The sequence below is a fragment of the Canis aureus genome, chromosome 6 (assembly GCF_053574225.1).
Source record: "Canis aureus isolate CA01 chromosome 6, VMU_Caureus_v.1.0, whole genome shotgun sequence".
NCBI lineage: Eukaryota > Metazoa > Chordata > Mammalia > Carnivora > Canidae > Canis > Canis aureus.
In genome coordinates this window covers 683,123-705,266 of record NC_135616.1, presented here as the reverse complement: position 1 = coordinate 705,266, position 22,144 = coordinate 683,123, and the positions used below count along the sequence as shown (strand labels likewise).

Genomic DNA, 22,144 nt, shown 5'->3' with positions numbered 1-22,144 from the left:
AAACCGCTGCACCACCCAGGGATCCCATGGCAGGGGTGTCCTTAAATGGTTAGATGTAGAGCGCTGGCCTGCCTTCTGAGCCACAGCCTCCCGGGGGGGCACCCACAGCCATCCTCACTACCAAGAAAGGCCGATGTCCTCAGTGCGATGGACAAACGCTGTCCCCAGCTCCAGTTTACAGAAGACAAACGAGGCAGTCTGGACTCGCAGCCTCCCCTTGGTCGGAGAGTGCTCAGTGACTATCTGAAAGGAGCCTGAGTTTGCATTTCTCAGCTGCCCTAGGCATGGAATGCGTGACACAGGCCACACCGAAATCCAGGTGGGCGTTTTCATGCAGGACCACCTCTGGGGCAGCAAAAGCCTGACCCAACCCAACTCACATTTTATCCTCCTAATGAGTGTGTACACAGAGGAGAGTTCATGAAGTTAATGTTTCTGCCCTCCTTCAGGGACATTAGGAGGCATTGAATTTTAGCGGTGATGTATGCCACTTGCCACAACTTCTGACGGGAGGGGACAGTGCTGTTTGAGAGCCAGTGAGGTTTCAAACATCCTGCCATTGCCCAGCCCTGTGGCGTGGCCAAGTTGCTGCTCCAACTGCACCTTATTTGTTAGGGTCACGAGGAAGGAACTATGAAAGCTCACCGTGTTCTGGGTGGACTTCAGTGGCAGCTCTAAAGCTGCCGAGTGCATCCCAGACCGGGAGGGATGTCCTCAGGTAGGAGGGGGTGTGGGGCGGGGAAGTAAGAGTCAGTGCACCAGAGAGCTTCACCCTGAGGAGGGAGGAACGGAGGAGCAACAGGCCCACAGGGCCTCCACGGCAGGTGTAATGCTCTATCTATAAAAACCAAATCCAAACCCAAACACAGCATAGCCATAAGATGTGACGGTGCTGGAGGTGGGTTTGGGATGTGTTATGTGACTCACTATTTGTTACTGCATCTGGAATGATTTATAATCAAATACGTAAAGGAAGAACACAGGGTGTAGGGCTGCGTGTGCAGTAAGCCACTGTCTGTGCAAAAGGGACCATTATGGATTTCTGGTGCACTGATAGGATCTCACGGGATGCAGGGAGCACCATCCCCTGCTTCTCCCTCTGCCTGTGTCTCTGCCTCTCTCTCTCCCTCTGTGTCTCTCATGAATAAATAAAGTCTTAAAAAAAAAAAAAGAAAGAAAGAAAAGAAGGGTTGGGGGAAGAGATTTGCAAAATGCTGGAATTCAGGCTGGGCACCTGGTGGTGAGAGTTTGGCAGAGACCCTCCAGGGCTCTCCCGGTGAGGAGCCCTTCCTGGGAGCAGCTCTCTGAGGGCATGGGAGGGCGGCCCCGGGGAGGAGGCTGCCTGCCAGGCTGGCACACGGTGCCTGGGAAGCCCTTCCTGTCGTCCTGGGAGCAGCCCTGGGCCCTCCTGCCACCTCCCAGCCGTCCAGAAGGCCTCCGCAGGGGCTGGCAGGCTGACTGGGGATGTGGGGACCTGAATGGTGGCGACGGACGGGGGTCGATAAGGTCCAGGTGAGGGTTCTCACAGGGGCAGGTCCCAGCAGGGCCTGCAGTTGGAGGGATTGGAGGGAACACACTGGTCTGCACAGGACTTCCTCTCTGGGCACTGCCTCTCTGGTGCCAAGGGGATGGGGTTTATGCCGGGCAGCCACGTCACTGATTTACCAAGGGCAGCCTGCCTTCCTAGATTTTTTCATTTCTGGAAAGTGGACCCCTTCTCCACCCACCTCCACCCACCACCCACTCAGCCAGTGACTGTCTCCTGCTGCTGTCAGGCCTGGTACGGGGAGAGAAGTGGCGTCGGAGGGTGCAGGGCTTTTCCTCTGGCCTGCCATCTAGGGTTAAGCTCCTTGTGGATTTGAGGCTGCTTTATGCCTCCTTGAGCCATTTCAGCCCCAAACCAGGCCAAGCACATAGATGGAGTTCCAGGATGCTTCGTTGAATTACATTTGACCACCGAGAGCAGCTGACTCCCTCAGGCTAAAAACACGATAGCCTGAATCTTCCTGGGCTTGAGTCCTGGGAGGTAAGCTACTCTGTGGGTGGCCAGGGAAGGGAGAAGCTTCCAGCTCCTGCCACCACTGGATCCCACCCTCCTCACTCACAGGGAGGAAGCATCCTGGCAGGAGCACTGCAGGACTGGAGGTCACCTGGGACCAGGAGTTTGGTCCTCTGCCCCCACAGGATAACACTCAGCAAGTCTGAGAAGTCGTCAGGTGTGAGCCCCGGGCATTGGAGACAGCCCCCACCCGGAGCAGCTGCTTTCAAAGTGTGGTCCCAGGGCCTGCAGCCTCAGTACAGTCTGGGGTCTGGGGTTGGGGAGCTTCTTCGGGTGCAAATCCTCTGGCCCAGGGGTGAGGGGTGAAGGGAGGCTCTGCATGCAGGCAATCCAGATGTGTGTTGGAGTTTGAGCCCTGGGCCTCTCCCCTGTGCAGGAGGAAGGGAGGCCCGAGAGTAGTTTAGGGAACCTCCATCCTGAGCGATGCCGACTTCCAGGCTCAGTCCTGGGCCTACCTTCTCAGGTCCCATTTCTCCAGGAGGAACAGGAGACCCACACAAAGAACTGTCCACAGTCCATCCTTCCTACAGCGGCGATGGTGCGTGGAGACCAGGTGCCCGGCCTCCTAATTCCTATTCAGTGCTTATGGTTATGCAACTGCAAAGGACAGTGGTGCTGGGCAGGGTGCTGAGTGCTGGGGAAGCTACAGGCCTGCAGGGAAGGCATCTGGGTGGAGATTTGGAAACCAGTAGCTCACTCCACTGACACGTGGAGCAGTGCCCACCTCCCCTGCCATGACCCTGGGGCTGCAGTGATCACCTTGCAGGTGCTGGAGGGGGTGAGCCCTCTTCATGCGGATGGACGATGACAGGGATGGGCCACCCTTGGCCACATGGAAACCGGAGCCCAGCAGGTCAGCAGAATGCTTGCCCTGAGGTGAGGGCCCTGTCTCATTTAGGGACAGAGCAGGTCCGAGTGCCCGGTCTATTTCGGCAGGTGGAGGGAGAGTTGTGTGCCTGGCACAGCCTCGCAAATGGCCTTGCTCGGGGCTGCACCCAGTGCTTCAGGAGCAGCAAGGACAGCTGAGAACTTGTGCTCCCTCCCAGTACCAGTACCAGAGGAGCTGGCCTGGGGCACCTGTCAAGGAGATCAACGTGTGGAGGCCCATTTCATAATGTGAGCCAAGCTAGAAACAGAAAAAAAAAAAAAAAAAAAACCCACCTGGGAACGGGGCCTGGGGGTGGAGGTGTGTGTGTGTGCGTGCAGGATTAATTTAATTAAGTCCTGCTTTGGGGACCAGGCTAAATTTAGCTGCTGCCTAGGTTGCCGGTTTGACTCCTCTGCAACTCCCTCCCGTCTGCCCGTTGTGCCTCCTGCAGGTGATTAATTCAGAATTCTGGGCTGGAGCACGGACGTACCTGCGGATGGCCGAGCCCCATCTTTGGCCTCTGCAACCTGCTATCCCCCTGGGTCCCAGGGTGGGGTGAGGGGCAATGGCTTCTGAAACCCCAGAGCCACCTCTCCCAGGGAGGCAGACCCTTCGTCCCTCCTACATGACCCCCGAGATGGCCACCGCTCCCCCCAAGATAGCACCGCCACTTTGGGCCAGGCTCTCTATCATTTCACTGTTCTCAATGGAGTTTTAAAAATGCTGCTAAATCGTAGTGATGTTCTGGACCAAATGACTGACACTGCTAGACTTTTGTGGCTTCACATTCTAGGGAAGAGGGGAGAGGTTCCGGTGCTACAATTTTTCTTCTAGTTCCACCCTTTGGATGACTCATACTTGTTTTTTTCACTCTTCAGACTCTTCGTGCTCCTGATTCCCCTCCTCGTTATCAGGTGGGGGGCAGGGTGGTCATTCTTAAGTTTGTTAGCATCTCCACCAGGTTTGAAATAAGTGTCCAAAAGAGAAGGGGACGAGATGGGGGGTGACATGAGAGGTCACAAATACCAGACGGTGATTGACAGTCGTGTGTGTGTGTGTGTGTGTGTGTGTGTGTGTGTGTGTGTTCTCCGTTCATCACATTCTCACTGAGGGTCTGCAGACCCCGGGCTAATGTCAGGGGAGACACACCTCCTGGCCTCAGTGCGTTGGCCGTCGAAGGAGGCTGGGTGCCACTGCTGGGTGGTGTGTCCGCAAGGAGCCTGCCCCTGAGTGAGGGATGAGATTATTAGTGATCACAGCAGTTGCAGATTTCTGGCTTTGTGCCATGAGCCAAGTCAATGGTTGAAATCATGAAAGGGCTTTCTTTTTTGCACTTTACTGTTTTTCTTTTTACTTTTTTTTAAGATTTTATTTATTCATGAGAGACACACACACAGAGACAGAGACACAGGCAGAGGGAGAAGCAGGCTCCTTGTAGGGAGCCTGATGGGGAACTCGATCCCAGGACCCCGGGGTCATGCCCTGAGCAAAGGCAGACGCTTAACCACTGAGCTCCTCCAAGAGCCCCACTTTACTGTTTTTCACACCAAATCTTGAGCTCTTCTCTTTAGTCCCTGTGGCAAGTCTTGGGGGGATCCAGCTCTTCTGGCCACACCCAGGTATTAATGAACGGGTTCATTTTTAGGCACTGAAAAATCCCACCCAGTTTAAAACCCAAGCCTCAACATCCCATCCAGTTTCCAGTTCCAGGCTTTTCCTCCCACCTGCCACACTCCAGGGCCCCTGCCCAGGTTTGGGATCTGCCCAAGAGATGGGGTGGGGCTGGCATCTTCTCTTATTGGCTTGTTCCTCTCCTTCCTTCCTGCTGCCTGCTGTTTTTGGCCTCTCCAAGGTCAGGTGCAGGGGAAGGACATAGGAAGAATAGAGCAGAGTCCTATGCAGCTGATTTGGGTGTGAAACTGGGCCCCCCTGGGAGGCAGGAGCCTCAGTACAGGCTGTTTCTCTCCTGGATACATCACTGGGTCTGGGCAGCTTGGATTGACGGTGGGGAGGAAGCCCCTGAGGGGTGAAAAGCTTTGCGGTCGGTCAGACAGGCCTAATCCCAAGCCTCAGTCTGTCCTCACTAGCGGTATGCCCTTGGGCAAGTGACTTAACCTCTCCGTGCCTCAGTTTCCCTGCCACGGAAGGGGAAATAGACCTGTTTCCCGGAGGGATTGTGAACACTTGTGGGCACGTAGGTGCAGTGACTGGAGACTTCGTGAGTGCTTACCAATGTGATCATCTCTAAGAGGCCGAGTCCCCATTAAAGTTCTCAATAGCTGGTGTCTGTGTCCTGCAGGGTGTGAGTTAGATCTGCCCCGGACTTGAGCAGTGCCTCCTAAGTGCTGTTTTCCCTGCAGCTGCTTCCTTGCCCTCACAGTGACACTGCTCCTTGGTCAAGAGCACTGCAGATGACTCTGACTGCAGAGATCAGAATCACTGTGGTTATGGAATGGTGCAGTCTTTTGATTAGTGACTGTGACTATGAATGACTTTAAAGCACTTTCCAGATTTGCAATGCCATATAAACGTTGAGATGATTTTACAGCCAGGTCCAGATGCCGTCCATCCCAGTGAGTGAGGAGGCCATGGCTTTCAGGAGCCTGGGTTTCCTCCAGCTTTCTCCTCTGGCTTTCTCTTTGGGGCTGGTTGCCAACCAACTTCCGAGTTTCCCTTGATTTTTAATCCCCTGGGAGAAGAAGCCTTTTTATGGGAATAGCTTTTCTGGTTCATTGAATTCAGGCCAACTGGAGAGAGGAAGATCCAACTGTCTTTCCTTTTCTAGAATCCCTGGAGGCTTCGGTCCCTGGCCCCCCTCCCCCCATGCTGTCCTCACTCAGTCTGTGGGACCACCTAGGAGCCAAGATGACAGAAGCTGGGGTGGGAGGTGCCCTTTTCTAGAAAGGTTTCACTAATTTGTGGTCTAAGGCTGCTATAGTGCCCTGATTCCAAACCAGATGCTCTTCAGCCAAAGCCTCTAAACTTAGCAGAAGTATATACTGTACTGTTGACATTGAGTGCACCAAACCCAGGGCTCCTTTATATTTTGTCCTGAGAGCAGAAACTTCTGGAGTGACTACCTAGAGTTCAGGCTGGGGAAATGATAACAGGCAGCCCATGTTTTTGAATTTCCAAATGAATAAGTACTACTTGAGGAGTCTTTCATTTTAAAGAGTCTGGAGAATGTTGTTTTCACCATTTCTAAGAAGTGACAAGCGCTTGATATGTCATCTTGGTCTGGGAATTTTGACCTTCAGCCACTGTCTGTCCAGGGTTTGGAGGAGGAAGAGAGCAAGGCAGGTGTCAGGGGAGGGGTTTCAGACCCAGTGGAGCCAGGGAGAGGGGAGTGTATGATCATCCAAGCACCCCCTGAGGTAAGGTGGTGGGACCTTATTTTCCTTCAATGGGGAAGAACATGAAGGCCTAGGAGACTCTGGCCTGAGCACAGAGATGACTAATGGTCCAGCTCAGGGCATGTCCTTTTCCTTCTTCCAACAATAGGCCCGATGGCCTGCCTTGGGAAGGAAGAACAGGCTGTCCCCAGTGTTCCCCTCCATGTTCCTGATGACCCTCAAAAATACTCTAAAAGAGCAATTCTGATCAGCAACCCAAGATAATTAGGATCTGCCCTCCAGCAAGTGAATCCGAGGACAGGACACATCCTGCATTGGCATGCCACAACCTGGCATGAAGGTTGCAAACCCCTTCCACCTGCAGAAGCCATTGCCTACCTTCTCCCACACTACAGAGGCTGGTTACCCTCAGGGGCTTGGGCAGCCCAAAGGGAGCACCCCTAGTGTAGCAAGGTTGGACAGATTTCCCAAGGGCTCTGGTGCTGCAGCCCTTGGACCTTGGAGCACACAGCCCTAGCCAGAACCCAAAGGCATGAGGACTGCATGGAGCCACCCATGGTCCTGTGGATGGTTTAGTTCTCTTTCCTCCCTTTATAAAAACATTAATAGCTATCATTTATTAAGCACCCACCACATGGCAAATTCTCTAAATGAATCATCTCTTTGAAAGCATGCAACAACCCCATAACGAGGTACTAGCATAACTAGTATAACCTTGTTTTTTAACCCATGTGGAAACTGAGCCTTAAAGAGATCAGGGGACCAAGGCACATAAAATACCTATCCGTATTGCTGCATAAACATCAAGTTCGTTCATGTTAACTGCTTTATAGCATTTCATGAATGTCTGCATTGTATCTATCTTTGGTAGTAGCTACTATTAGGATTTCTATGCCCAAACATGCACATAGGTCCACTTAATAAAGCCCAAAGATCCATATTGGTATATGTGCCCTCGAATGTAAGCTCCCTCTGGGTAGGGTTTATTTTTTGTTTATTTATTTGTTCGCTTGCTGTGGTAGCCTCAGCACTTGAAAGCATGCCTGGCACATAGTAGTTGAATGAATTCATATGTAAATACATAATTATGTTCTGTGGAGTTAAACAAAAATTGTATTCCATTTTCTGTAGGGGATTGGTTTTCTCTGTAGTTACTAAATACATTTCTGTGACTGTACATACAGATCTGCCTCCTTCTTTTCCATTGCTGCATAACAGTCCACAGATCATTCAGCCAATCTTTTGTTGGTGGACGTTTATGTTGTATCTGATTCTTTTGCTGTTATGACAAGCATCTCCTGGCGCACAAATTGTGAGAGACTTAAAATGAAGAATGTATCTTGAAGGAAATATGCTGGGTCTTAGGAGACACATGTCTCTAGTTATTAATGTTTACATTGCCTGCTTGCTTTCCAGTGCTTTTGAAAACTTCGTTACATTCCCAGTAACCCTCATCAATGCCTGTTACTATGTCATGGATGGGAAGTGGTGGTCAATGAAGTTCAACGAACAGTTTCCAACTTTTTATTTCAATAGGTATGAATTCTTTCTAATAACAAATGATATCTATTTTTAAAAATAGTTTTTTTTCAGGTGTGTAGTAATACAGTTGATGTGTATATTAAAGTTTTTTTTTTAATTTTTATTTATTTATGATAGTCACACACAGAGAGAGAGAGAGAGGCAGAGACATAGGCAGAGGGAGAAGCAGGCTCCATGCACTGGGAGCCTGACGTGGGATTCGATCCCAGGTCTCCAGGATCACGCCCTGGGCCAAAGGCAGGTGCTAAACCACTGCGCCACCCAGGGATCCCAGTTGATATGTATATTAATCTTATATCTAGCAACCTTCCTATTCTTAATAATTCTAATGTACTGACATAAATTCTTTTAGATCTCTATAAAAGACTACATTATACTCAGATGATAGTTTCATCTCTTCCTTTCCGACTTGTACACACTTGATTTCTTTTTCTTACTTTCATGTACTACCTAGGCGTAGTTGAATACGAGCCGAGACGACAGCAGCCTCGTGTTGTTTCTGATTAAAGGGAATGCTTCCAGTATGTCGCCATTAAATATGATGGTTGTAGTATGTTCGATAACCTTTATCAAGTTAGGGAAGCTCCATTCAGTTCTTAGCTACATTGTATCACACGCTTTTGTCTCCCTCTTCTGAGATTATTCTATGATTAATCTCCTTTAATCCATTACTCTAGTGAATTGCACTAAAGACTTTCTGATGCTAAGTTATTCTTCCCAATTGCTTGGAAAGATTCAACTTGATGGTGACGTATAGTATATTTTAAAGATATATGTCCGTATTTGGTTTATCTATTATTTTTCAGCTTTTCTGGATCTTTATTCATGAGGGAGATTGACCTATAATTTTTCTTCTTCAGACTCTCCTGGTCTGAGGCCTTTATTAGCTTTACAAAAAGGGTTGTGAAATAGGCTTTCTTTTCTTATGCTTAAGTAGCTTATGTAAAAGATGAAATGGTTTACTCCTGGTATATCTGATAGAACTTGTCCATAAAACCATCTGGGCCTCTGGTTTTCTTTGTGGGAAGCTTTTAAATTACTTATTCAGTGTGTTTACTGATTGTAAGACTCATCAGATTTTCTTTTTGTCTTAGAACTTGTTTTTATAAATTCTATTCTTCCAGGCATTTGTCCATTTTACTGAAGTTTTTGAATAGATTGGCCTAAAGTTCTTCATATTATTTTCTTATAATCTTTAAAAGTCATTGTAGTAACTGAGGTTAGCTTCCCTCTTTCCTAATATAATTTGATTTTCTTCTTCTCCTCCTCCTTCTCTCTTTAATCAATTTCCCCAGAGGCTAGTCATCTATTTTAAAAGCGACATCTTTTAAAGAGACATCTATTTGCTTTGTTAACTTTTATATTGTATCTCTATTTTCCATCCTGTTAATTCTTCTTTTTCTTTGTCCCTCTTTATATTCTTTGGTTTTATTCTGTTGATTTTTTTCTTCTAACTTAGTTCATTATTAATTAACCTTCTTTTTTATGATATAAGAATTCAAGGCTATAAATTTCCCTCTACATACTGCTTTATCTGCATCCTACAAGTGTGATAGATGGTCTTTTCATTATCATTCAGTTTAAGTATTTAAAATTTCTGTTGTGGTTTTGGTCTTCAATTAGTATTTTTAAATTTACAGATATAATTTTTGCTTCTGTTTGTTCTTTTAGTTATCTTTCAGTACTGATTTCTAATCGAATGACATTAAGGTCAAGGAACATGGACTATGTTATTCTTTGGAATTATTTGACATTGATTTATATCTGGTCAGGTTATATTCTGGTCAAGAATATAAGTTCTTATATATGTTCTCTAATTTGGGGTTCAAAGCTTTGCAGTAAATCAAATTCAATCATTCACAGTTAGGAGTCCAAAACTCCCATATTCTTGTGTGTTGTAATCTGTTTAATCTGTCAATTACTGTGAGAAGAGTTTTTCAATTTCCAAATCTACTGCAATGTCTGGCTCACTTCTCCTTGCTCTTTTATCACATTTTTCTTAACATATTTCGAGAATATCTTATTACATACATACAAATTTAGAATTATCATATTTTCCTGGTGAAATAAACATTTTGTCAGCTACATGGATAAACAGGTACATGGTTACCTGTTTATCTTCTAGAAATACCTTCATTACATATTTGTTGGTGTGATTTCTCTCTCACTAAGTTTTTTTGAAAAAAAAAGTCTTCATTTCACTCTCCTTAAAGGATCATTTTTCTGGGTACACAATTCTGGAGTGTGAATCATTTCAACACTTTGAATACTTTCTACTGTCTTTATTCCATTGTCATATGTCTGGCTACCCTGGTGGATCACTGCTTATTGATAAAAGGGACAGTCCACTAGGACATATAATAATCCTGCATCTTTGTGTGCCTAACAACATAGCTTCAAAATAAGCCAAGCAAAAATTGAAAGGAGAAAAGAACAAATCCATAATTACTGTAGGAGATTTTTTAGCACATCTTAGAGAAACAGGCAGATCAAGGAGGTACAAACTTGTGAGGCTATAAGAAGTTCAAACAAGACAAGTAACAAGCATCAGCCAGTGGATCTCTATATAACCCTGCACCCTACACATGGAAACTACTCCTTCTTTTCAGGCACACATTTCTAGTAACTGAGCATGGACAAGACCACTAAGGAAGCCTCAGCAAATGCCAAAGAACCAGCATCACATAGACATTCTCTACCACCATGTAAAGTAACTCGAATTCAATGATTAAAAAGCACTTGCCTCTGCCTTAACCAGTGGTCATTCTATCGTGGATGCTGGCACCAAGAGCAAAACTCAGGGCAGGATGGGGTAACCTTGAGGAAGGAGGCTACTACTACTAGCATGCATGTGCCCTTTTTGTTCATGACATAAAGGGTAACCTGATGGTGATATTTATAGCCTACATCTTCAGAGCATGCTCAATGGTGTCTCCTTTGCAGCTGAATACATCAAGGTGAGGTAGCCAAGACAACCCTTATTATACTCATTTTACAGATGAAAGAGTTGGTGAATAGACAGAGGACCTCACCCAGCAAGGTGCTGGGAGAAAAAAAAAAAGTAAATTGTGGAGCTGAGATTGAATTTATGTATTTTGACTTCAGATTGGTTGCTCTTCCAATTGCATCAGCTATGAATGTTTTATATTCACCTTCAAGTCTTCTGACAAGACTAAGATTCTTGAGAGCAGGCCCTAAAACCATGTTAATTAGTGTCCTCAGTGCCTGGCAATGGAAGATTTCAGTAAATACATGTGGAATGAATGTGAATTAAGTTATTAATTTCTGCATGGGTATTCTGTGATACATTGTAGGAAATTTGGGGAAAAATTGAAAGCTGAGAGAAGAAATTAAAACCTCCTGAATTCTTTTCATTAAGGATTTTATAAAACATATTGTAGTGGCTGCAACAAATATATGTGTGTTCACCATGTAGGTTATTTTCACATTTTCTCTTTTACAAATAATTTTGTGGAAGCTACACTGCACACTCCTTTCCTGAAGATAAACTTCTAGAGCTAGAATTACTAGGTCAAAGGATATGCAGTTTTTAGAGGTTTTAATAAACGTTGCCAGATTCTTTTCCTTAAAGCTATACTAATTTGCCTTCTCCAGTGTAAGAAAGTGTCAACTTCTCTGTACTCTCATCAATATTTTTTTCTTTTTCCTTTTTTAGGGTAAGCTTTTACTGAAGTACTATATACATAGAAAAAATGAGACATTATAGATACATGGTTCAATCAATTTTCACACTGTGATATACTAATGAACCCAGCATCTAGATCGTGACATAGACCATGACCAGCTTTCCAGAAGCCACTTTCCAGGCGTTATCATGATCCCAAGAGTAACCTTTTAACATCAGAGCTTAGTCATGACCATGTTTGAACTTCATATAAATGGAATCATGTAGCACTATTCTTTTGTGTCTGCCTTATTCCACCCAACATTATGCTTGGGGATTCATCCATATTGCTGTGAGTTGTTGTAGTTTGTGTGTTCTTGTTTCTGAATTGCATTTCATTATGTGAATGTAACAGAATTCACTCATCTTACTGTAGATAGGCATTTGGATAATTTCTAGGTTGGGACTGTGAGAGCCAGCGCTGCCATGATCATGCTTGTACATAACTTCTTGTGAATGAACATTAGCATTTCTGTTTGCTATGTACGAATGATTAGAATCACTAGGTCACAACATGAAGAATTTTTAATTTAATTTAATTCTTTTTTAAGATTTTATTTATTCATGAGAGACACATAGAGAGAGGCAGAGACACAGGCAGAAGAAGCAGGCTTCCTGCAGGGAGCCTGATGTGGGACTTGGTCCCAGGACTCTGGGATCACGCCCTGAGCTGAAGGCAGACACTTAACCGCTGAGCCACCTAAGCGTCCCAAGAATTTTTAATTTTAAAAGTTGCCTAGGATGCTTGGCCAGCTTAGTGAGTAGAGCATGTGACTCTTCATCTCAGGGTGTGAGTTTGAGCCCCACAGTGATTATAGAGGTTACTTAAAAAATAAAATCTTTTTAAAAAATTTGCCTGGTAAACTAGTACTTAAATCAACAAATAATAGCTAGTAGAGAATTTCAGACCATCTGGGAGTTGGCTGTTAGCTGGACCAGGGGCCTTGTCCTAGATTTCTCATATCTTGCTTCATTGGGACTGCCGGCCCAAGTATGCATAACTGTGTAAATGCAATAGACCCTTGTATTTAGAGTACATATATGGAAGTGGAGACATTCCTAAATATATAAGTAAATGTGGTCAGGTTTGGGAGTGGAGCTAGTCATGTGGTTGTGCAGGTAACTATGACCAGAGACTGGGGGGTTCCTTTGTGGGAAATTTATTTTCCAGATGTGTTCTGATGGACTGGGGACAGATTGTGCAGGGTGTGGGAAGCCCAGCCAAAATGTTGGGGTGTTTATTCTATAGGTGGTGGGTTGTCATACGACACTTTTGAGCAGGTTAGTGCCTTCACAGAAGGATGTTTTAAAACAAATAAGAATATCTCCAGAATCCAGTTCATGCTGGATAGAAGGGCACTGACAGAGGAGCTACAAGACTCCAGAGAGGGGATCAAGGAGTGTCCTCTTGTGGGTGAATCTGCTGGGGCCATGTTGTTGTGTGCTGCTATTTCTCTGGCTTCCCCATGTGCCTTTCCTGCCCAAACCTCCTTCACTAGCACCAGCAGCCTTCAGGAGGTATGCTACCCTTACGTGGGCTCCTTAGGGAAGGACCACGAGTATCTTGCTTACCGCCCTATTCCCAGCACCTAGCACAATGCCTACACACAGCAGGTGCTCCATAAATGTTGGTGGAACACTGCACATACCTGATTGCCCCTCTCTGTCAGCCCCTTTTGCATGGCTTACGTCTGTTGGTCTACAGTCCTGGCTTTGTCCCTGGCCATTGCCTTGTGTTCCCTTGTTTCCTTTCTTCAAAGCTCTTGAACCTTGCATGTAGGTGAGGGTGCTGGGGCAGACTCTGCAGAGGCAGGACCATCACTTCCCCTCTAAGAGTTCTTATCTTCCCTCCTCCCAGCTTCTGGGAACATGAGCCTAGGTCAACATCTTTGTGGCAAATGCTCCAGATGCCTGTGTTTTGTGCCGCCTCCACCTGTGAAGCTGCAGTGGGGAAGCAGTCCAAGGCTCAAGACTGATGGTATCTTCATTTTAACAGCAACCACGTACAGGTCTTTGGGGGGACTTGCCCCTTGCCCCCTTCCCCAACCTCCCGACACCCTGCCCAAGTCAGGCAGTGCTGGTGCGGGAAGATGGAACAGCTCCAGACCCTGTGGGTCCTTTGTCTTGGTTTTATTTAGGTGCTTTGTTTCCCCAGTGGAGTTTGGACATGATTCTCTGGGGATAAGAAGCTGCCATGTCTTGCAGGATCTGCCTGCAGCCAAATGTGAGGGAACCCTGGCCCCACCTGAAGCTCTGTGCGAAATCAGTGTGGCCTCTTTTTCCTTTCCTTTTTTTTTTTTTTTTTTTTTTTTTGTGATGTTGACCATGAAATGACTGTGGGGAGGTAGGGAGCCTGACGCATCCAGGCAGGCAGCTCTGCCAACCTGTCACTGCGACTGGAGAGGGACCAGGGCTCGTGAGTACTGGCTGTACCGGATTTCCTTCTAGGGCAATTTTTTTTTTTTTTTTTTAACGGGGAAGCAGGAGCAGCTCTCTCATGGAATAGACAGTGATCTGTGTTTTGAAGAGGGGCTGGGCAGGGGCTCCTTCTGGACCCTGTGATGGGTCGGTTCCATGGACTTCTTCCCTGCGAACACGTGTGACACACATGGGTTAGTGTGTTGGCAACCTGTTCGCCTCCCGGTGAGTTGAAGGGCTCTGTGAGTCTCAAATCAATTTCCGCGGTCCCCAACAAGATTCTCCAGGTGACTAATTTAAAAGGCAAAACCAAACAGAATAAGAAAACAACAACAACAAACCCAAAACCCACTACAATCCCTCAGGGAAGAACCTGTAAGGAGTTAGTGGACTGCAGAGAGCACTGAGTGGATGTTACTATTACCTATTGATATACGGCAAACCACCCCCGGATGGAAGGGCTTGAAACAACCGTTTGCTCCTGATCCTATGGCTTGGGAACTTGGGCAGGACTCTGTGGAGGCAGCTTTTCTTTGTTCCATTTGGGTCACTCAGCTGAGGCTGGACAATCCAAGGTGGCACCCCTCCCTTGTCGAGGGGGCCTGGGTATGGGCTCTTGGTGGGGAACTTGAGTCTTCTCCACACAGCCTGGTCCTCTCACAGCCCCTCCATCCCCAGGACCTCTCTCTCCTGTGGCCTCTCTTGGTAGGAGAACAGCCTGACTTCTTTATGCAGCTGGACACTGCTTCTGTGAAAAGTGGAAGCTGCAAGGTCCCTTCAAGCCCAGGTCACTTTTGCCACACCTATCAGTCCATCAACACAAGTCACATGGCCAGTCCTGGTGAAGGGGAAGGGAAATAGCACCCACCTCTTGATAAGTGATTGTTGTGGCTGTCTTTGCAAATAATCTGTCACAGGGAGACACCCGAATCACTTCTTTTTTGCAGCCATTTTCACATCTGAGCCCATATTTCTCTACTCACCTCATACCTGCTCCACCCAACACCTGGTGTCCCGAAAGAAGATGTGCTACCTTGCAGAAAGGAGGTTGATTTAAAAATCAAAACCAGGAGCACCTGGGGGCTCAGCGGTTGAGAGTCTGCTTTCAGCTCAGGGCATGACCCTGGGGTCCCGGGATGGAGTTCCTCATTTGGCTCCCTGCATGGAGCCTGCTTCTCCCTCTGCCTATGTCTCTGCCTCTCTCTGTGTGTCTCTCATGAATAAATAAATAAAATCTTAAAAAACAAACCCACCAGCATAGGAAGAATGTCATGGTACCGGCCATGAGCATTCATATGTATTCTTGCAGGTGTGCTCATGGAAGCACTGTGCCAGGTTAGCTAAGGCTGGTCAGGCATGTAGTGATTAATCAATTCACTTCCCATTGCCAGAGATCAAAACTTTCTTTTAATTAAGTCTCTGTTTTGCTCACTGATTCTTTCCCTGAAGTAAGTCCTTCTTATCAGTAGGAAGAATAACTCCGGCTTCAAGTTGGAAATGACCAGGCCCCAAGACGAAGTCTCGATGAGAGGAAAGGTTAGTGAATGGGCAGCATGTGACGAGAGCTGGTGTGTGTGCCAGGTGAGGGCTGCTGGGGACACTTCTGCAAGTAGCTTTTTGGTGAGGACAAGAGCAGATGCCCACTGACCTAACAAACACCCCAAACAATAGAGCCCGGGCCCCCACCAGTAGACCAGACTAGTCTTTGCCTTCTTGCAGATGGTCCAATGAGTGACTGAGTCTGGGGAGCAGATGGTGGTTTAGATCACGTTAGGGCCAGGAGACTGGGGACAAGCAGATGGAACCAAGATATATGTTGGAGGCACCCTCAGCAGAATTTGGCGAAGGTTTTTGATGCCAGCAGTGGCAGGCAAGGGTGGGTACATGGTGGTTGAGGAGGAGGAGGGGCAAGTCAGGGAGGACTCCCAAAAGTTTCTGGATGGGGCTACTGTGTGGACCAAGGCACACGCATCAAAATTGAGAAGACTGGGAAAGGTTGGGTGAAATATGTACAGCCTAGTTTCAGAAAGCAGAGTTTGGGATGCCTGGAGAATCATCCCGGTAGAATGCCTGAGAACAGTAGCCAGTTGCAACTCTTACAAGAGAGGTCAGGGTGGAGACCCACCCGTGGCTTCTGTGAACCTAATTTGGCTACCATAATGCTGTTTGGGTGAGAAAATGGGGTTCAAATTCAAAATACCTGGTTAAACAAATGCACTGTAGAGCATAACTATTTGGAAGCTGGGAGTAGCTGTGTACATTTATCCCAAGGGCCGATTCGGGTTGTTAAGAGATAGTAGTTTGGTGTAGTCAAAAAAGTATGAGATTAAAGATCCTAAAATACCAGTTCTTGACTCAGCTCCCATCACTAATAACCAGGTGTAACTAGAACAACTTACTGTCTTTGCCTGTTTCACACACTTTACTGTGACATGAAAAGTATAACAAGCCATGAAGTTTACAGAAATTATCGTTTTATTCAAGTTACAATGAAAATTTCTTAGCGGGATAGCAGTGACAAAGTGGATTGTTTCCCTTTTAGATAGTTTTACTGTTCTCCCTTCTTAGCAAAATACCACCTGCTTATCTTTAAAAAAGAAAAGAAAAAGAAAAAAGATATAGAAAAACAGAAACGAGGAGAAAACCACCCACATTTTCCCTACTCTGAGAAAAAAATACTCTTAATAGTTTGGAATATGTTCTGCAGGTAATATTTGCATGGAATTTTAAAAATTAGAGATCATTTTAAATGTGTAGAAATATACAGAGAAATTCTGTAACAATTACCATAAACCATGAGCCATCATTGATCAATCAGCATTTTTTAAAGATTTTATTTATTTATTCATGAGAGAGAGGGGAGGGGGCAGAGACACAGGCAGAGGGAGGAGCAGGCTCCATGCAGGGAGCCCGACATGGGACTCAGTTCCGGGACCCCAGGATCATGCCCTGGACTGAAGGTGGCCCTAAACCGCTCAGCCACCTGGGCTGCACCAATCTTAGCATTTTGTATTTGATTTGGATTCTTTCCTTTTGAAATAGAATGTAGATACCATTAAACCCTCCCACTCTTTTCAATTCTTCCCCCTCCCTCCTAAAATAAAACAACTATGTGAAATGGAATTTCATTGTTGTCTTTAACTTCATTGGGTAACAAACTGATTTTTTTTTCACTTATAGGTAAATTGATTGAAGAGTCTACCCTACTGATTTGTCACATTGAGCTTGTCATATACCAACTTGACATCTATCTATGAATTTCTTTCTGTGATTGCTGATTCTTTTAGGCTTGTTACCTCTATAATAATAACACGAAAGTCTTATTACTAAGTTTTTAAATAAGTACTGGTATATAATAGAGAAAGTCTCTCCAGTATTTTTTTTCAAAGTGCCATAGCAATTTTTTGCTCTTCATGTTTCCATATGAATTTTATGATCTCTGTCACATACCACAAAAACCTGTGATGGTAATTTTTAAAAATTGAGATACAATTGACATGCCATAAATGTCACTCTTTTAAGGTGTATGATTCAGTGGTTTTTAGTGTACTCATAAAGTTGTGCAGACATCACTACTATCTAGTTCTGGAATATTTTCATCATCCCAAAAAGAAACCCCACACCCATTAGTAGTCATCCCCCATTTCTTCTCATCCTTGCTCCTAAAAGCCACTAATCTATTTTTGTTTCCACAGATTTGCTTGTTCTCTACATTGCATATAAATAGAATCATGCATGTAGCCTTGTGTGTCTTGCCTATTCCACTGAGCATAACGTTTTCAAGGTTGATCCACGTTATAGTATGAATCAGTACTTCAGTCCTTTTGTAGGGCTGAAGAGCATTCCATGATATGGGTATGCCACATTTTGTTTATCCCATTCATCAGTTGATAGACATTTGGGTTGTTTCTACTTTTTGGTTATTATGAATAACCCTGCTGTGAACATTTGTGTGCAAGTTTTTGTGTTGACACATGTTCTCATTTCTTCTGGATCTGTACCTAGGAATGAAATTACTGGGGCAGATGGTCACCAACCAGACATAGGTAAGAACTTTATGTTTAACCTTTTGAGAAGGTAGCAGACTGTTTGCCCAAGTGACTGCACCGTTTTACCTTCTTAGGTAGCGTGAAGTAGGTGTGAAATGGTAACCTTTGTGGCAATTCGATTGAAGATGCATTAGTTTCCGAATTGATTTGGCGATAATTAGCATCTCCATGTTGACTTTTTCATCTACAACCCAATATGTATATTTGCATTTGATCGGATCCTCTTTTATACCCTTCCAGTCATCTTGCTGAATTGCTTTATCATTCAGGAACAATGATACCGTCTTAAATAATGGAAGTTTTGTCTCTTTCCAATTATTACACTTTTGCTTTTCTTGTCTATAGTACTGGATAAGACTTTGAATTAGTGATGAATAGCACAGGTGTGAGAGTGGCATTTTTTAAAAAGATTTTATTTATTTATTTATTTATTTATTTATTTATTTATTTATGAGAGATAGAGATAGAGAGAGAAAAAGAGAGAGAGAGGCAGAGACACAGTCAGAGGGAGAAGCAGGCTCCATGCAGGGTGCCTCATGTGGGACTCGATCCGGGGTCTCCAGGACCACACCCTGGGCTGAAGACGGCACTAAACCTCTGGGCCACTGGGGCTGCCCGAGAGTGGCATTTCTGTTAGGCTCCTGACTTTAATGAAAATACATCTACAGTTTCAGAATTGCATGTGATGTTTGCCATTAGTTTTTAATAAATAACTTCATCAAATTAAAGAAGTTCTTGTTTATTCCTAATCTGCTAAATTATCATGAATAGATAATTTTGTCAAATGGTTTTCCTTCAGCATTTACTAAGTTGATCATACATTTTTTCCTCTTTAATCTCATAATTTGTCATATTACATCAAATATTTTCTGATGATGAATATTCTTACATTTCTAAGATAAACTGTGGTTGATCCTGATGTAATTTTTATACACTAATCAATTTGATCTGAGACTATTTTAAATAGGATTTTTGTATCCATTGTCATACCTGAGATCGGTCTATAATTTTCTTTTATTTTACTACCCTGCAGTTTATTAAGGTTTTGCTAACCTCATAAAATCATCTTGCTGGTTTTCCTTCTTATTCTGTTCTCCGAAAGAGTTGGCTTTGGATGGGAATTAGCTATTCCATAAAGATTTAGCATAACTTGCCTACCAGACCTTCTTAGCCTCTGCCTTTGGGGAGGGAGGTGCAAATTTCTAATCACTTTAATTTCTATTTTGGTTATTAGTGCATGTAGGCTTTTTACTTTTACTTTTTTTTTTTTAAGATTTTATTTATTTATTCATGAGAGACACACACAGAGAGAGAGGCAGAGACACAGGCAGAGGGAGAAGCAGGCTCCATGCAGGGAGCCCGATATGGGACTTGATCCTGGGTCTCCAGGATCATGCCCTGGGCTGAATGAAGGCAGATGCTAAACCGCTGAGCCACCCAGGGATCCCCTCTACTTTTTCTTGAATCAGTTGTGATCATTTACATATTTTTAAAGAAAATCACTTGTGTTTTTCTTTAAAAAAAAAAAAGATTTTATTTATTTGAGAGAAAGAGAGAGAGAGAGAGAGAGAAAGGGAGCACAAGCAGGGGGAGGGGCAGAGGGAGAGGGTCTCAAACAGATTCTGCACTGAGCATAGAGTCCAACACAGGGTTTGATCTCACGTCCCTAGGACCATGACCTGAGCTGAAGTCAGACGCTTACCTGACTGAGCCACCCAGGCACCCCTCACTTGAAGGCACCCCTTCTAACTCGGTTCGTACTTTCTCTTTTGATTTAAGAAACGTCTACTGTTTTTGTCAAGATATCTCCATTTAAATCCCATTGCTAATTTTTTTGTCTTACCACATTTCTTTTTCTTGCTAACAATTTGTCTTCCAAAGAACTAGCTTTACCTTTTGATAATTAAATTTACTCTTTCATCAATATATGACCTTAGGTTTATTATTTCAGCTCTTTTACTTAAAAAAAAATTTTATTTATTTATTTCAGGGGGGAGGGAGAGGGAGAAAGAGACAGTGCGAGCACATGTGCATGAGTGGGGAGAGGGACAGGGGATGGGAGACCAGAAGATTCCCTGCTGAGCTCAGGGCCCGAAGAGAGTCTCTATGATGGGCTTGATTTCAAGACCCTGAGATCATGACCTGAGCTGAAACTAAGAGTTGATACTTAACCATCTGAGCCACCCAGGCGCCCCACAGCTCTTTTGTTTTCTTTGTGTTTATGTTGTCATCTTACTAACTTCTTGAGGTGAACTTTTAACTTATTTTTAAAAACCGTATCTAAAAAAAAAGTATCTATATTTATCCCCATCTCCCTTTTTTAGTCTAAGAGTAGCAGTGTGAGATCCACAATCTTACCATTATGACTTTTACCTGGACTGTCTTTTTCTGTCACCTTCTTTTCAATCTCTTTATGTTACTTTTGGGTGTCTTTATAACAATATTTAGCAGGATTTTTTTTCCTTTTTTTTTTACCCAATTATAAGGGTATGTCTTTCAGTAGGTGATTTCAATCCGATTTTATTTTTTGTGATTACTGGTATAGACTTTTTTCTGCTACCCGGTTTTTCATATTGTTTGTTTGTATATAACTTTTGGTTTTTTCTCTCCCTCCTGCCTCTTGCTGGACTCATCACATTTTTGTTACTTACTTTTTCTCCTCTCCTGGTTCAAAAGCTGTAGATTGGGTGGACTTTTATTTTTCAGAGCCTACCCTTTCCCTTAAAAACAAACAAACAAAAAAATCTTTTTTTCTTTTTTGAGAGAGAGAGAGAGCACACTTGAGTGAGTGGGAAGGGGGAGAAGGGAGGGACAGAGAAAGAGAGAGAGAGAGAATCCCAAGCAGGCTCTATGCACAGCATGGAGCCCAACACAGGGCTCAATCTCATGACCCTGAGATCTTGACCTGAGCCAAAATCAAGAGTTCAGATGTTCAACTGATTGAACCACCCAGGTGCCCCAATACAATCTTAATTGTACATTTTTTCCCTAACGAAACCTTAAACTATTGAACTTCTTTCTATGCCTCTCAAGCAAGGAAAGGGCCTTAGCCCAGTTTCAATGCACATAGAATGTTCTCTCTTCTCTCTACTCTTTGTTAGTTATCCAGAATTTAACTCCACTTACTTTTTAACTATACACAAAATCAGTAGTTCAGAACAATTAGTAATTAATTAATCAACCCACCTATTTTATCAGTTGCTGCACTTCCCATTTCTGTTTGTGTTGTTTTACATCCCCAGCTGTCTCTCTGCTCACTTCTCTTCTTGCTGAGATAGATCTTCAAGCATTTTCTTCAATGAGGGTCTACAGAGGATGAATTAACTCTCAGTGTTTTATGTATGAAAATATCTTTGTGTTTTTTTTGTACTTATTTGTTTATTTATTACTGCTAAATTCTTGTTTAACTGGATATAGAATTTTAGGATTATAGTTCTTTTTTCCTTTTTTGAAGATACTACTTTATTGCCTCCTGGCATCTGGTATTACTAGTGAGTCTGCTTTCTTCTATAATTATGTCCTTCATGAAGTCTTAGCTTTTAAGATTTTTAAGACTTTTCCCTTTATTTGGGGCGCCTGAATGGCTCAGTTAGTTAAGTGGTTGACTCTTGCTTTCGACTTGGGTCATGATCTCAGGGTCCTGGGATCCAGCCCCTTATGTGGCTCTGTGCTCAGCATGGAGTCTGCTTGAGATTATCTCTCTCCCTCTCCCTCTGCCCCTCCTCCTGCCCATGTACACTCTCCTTCTCTTTCAAAAAAAAAAAAAAGAAAGAAAGAAAATGAAAAATAAAGAAAAGAAAAGAAAAGAAAAAAGAAAAGAAAAAAGATTTTCCCTTTATTTTTTATAAAATAAAAATACTGTTTCTACTTTGTGCCTAGGCATGCATTTATTTTTATGTCTCCTGTTCATGACTTTTTAATTGTCCTAAAAAATACTTTTTAATCTGGTGACTCTAGTTTTGGTTCATAGCTAGGAAACTCTTCACCATTAGCTTTGTGAACATTGCTTTTCACTATGCCTTTTGTTTGCCTCTTTGGGGATGTCTATAAGATGTGTTGGATCCTATCCATCTACCATCTATATCTCTTAATTAACTTTTATAGTTTTTAAAATCTCCACCTCTCCATGTTTCATTCTAGATAAATTCCCTAATGTTATCTTACAATTCA

At 44.1% G+C, this 22,144-nt stretch overlaps 1 protein-coding gene across 7 annotated transcripts in view; it reads left to right on the top strand.

Annotated features, from left to right (window-relative positions):
• The window catches only part of LOC144315368 (zinc finger and BTB domain-containing protein 7C), a 337,017-nt gene that overhangs the window by 104,840 nt on the left and 210,033 nt on the right, over positions 1-22,144 (top strand). The window contains exon 3 of one of the 7 annotated variants that reach the window (XM_077899762.1): positions 7,697-7,816. The exons of the other annotated variants lie outside the window; for them this stretch is intronic. The gene's annotated coding sequence lies outside the window, so the exon portion shown is untranslated. The remainder of the gene's footprint in view (positions 1-7,696; positions 7,817-22,144) is intronic. 7 annotated transcript variants of the gene reach the window in all.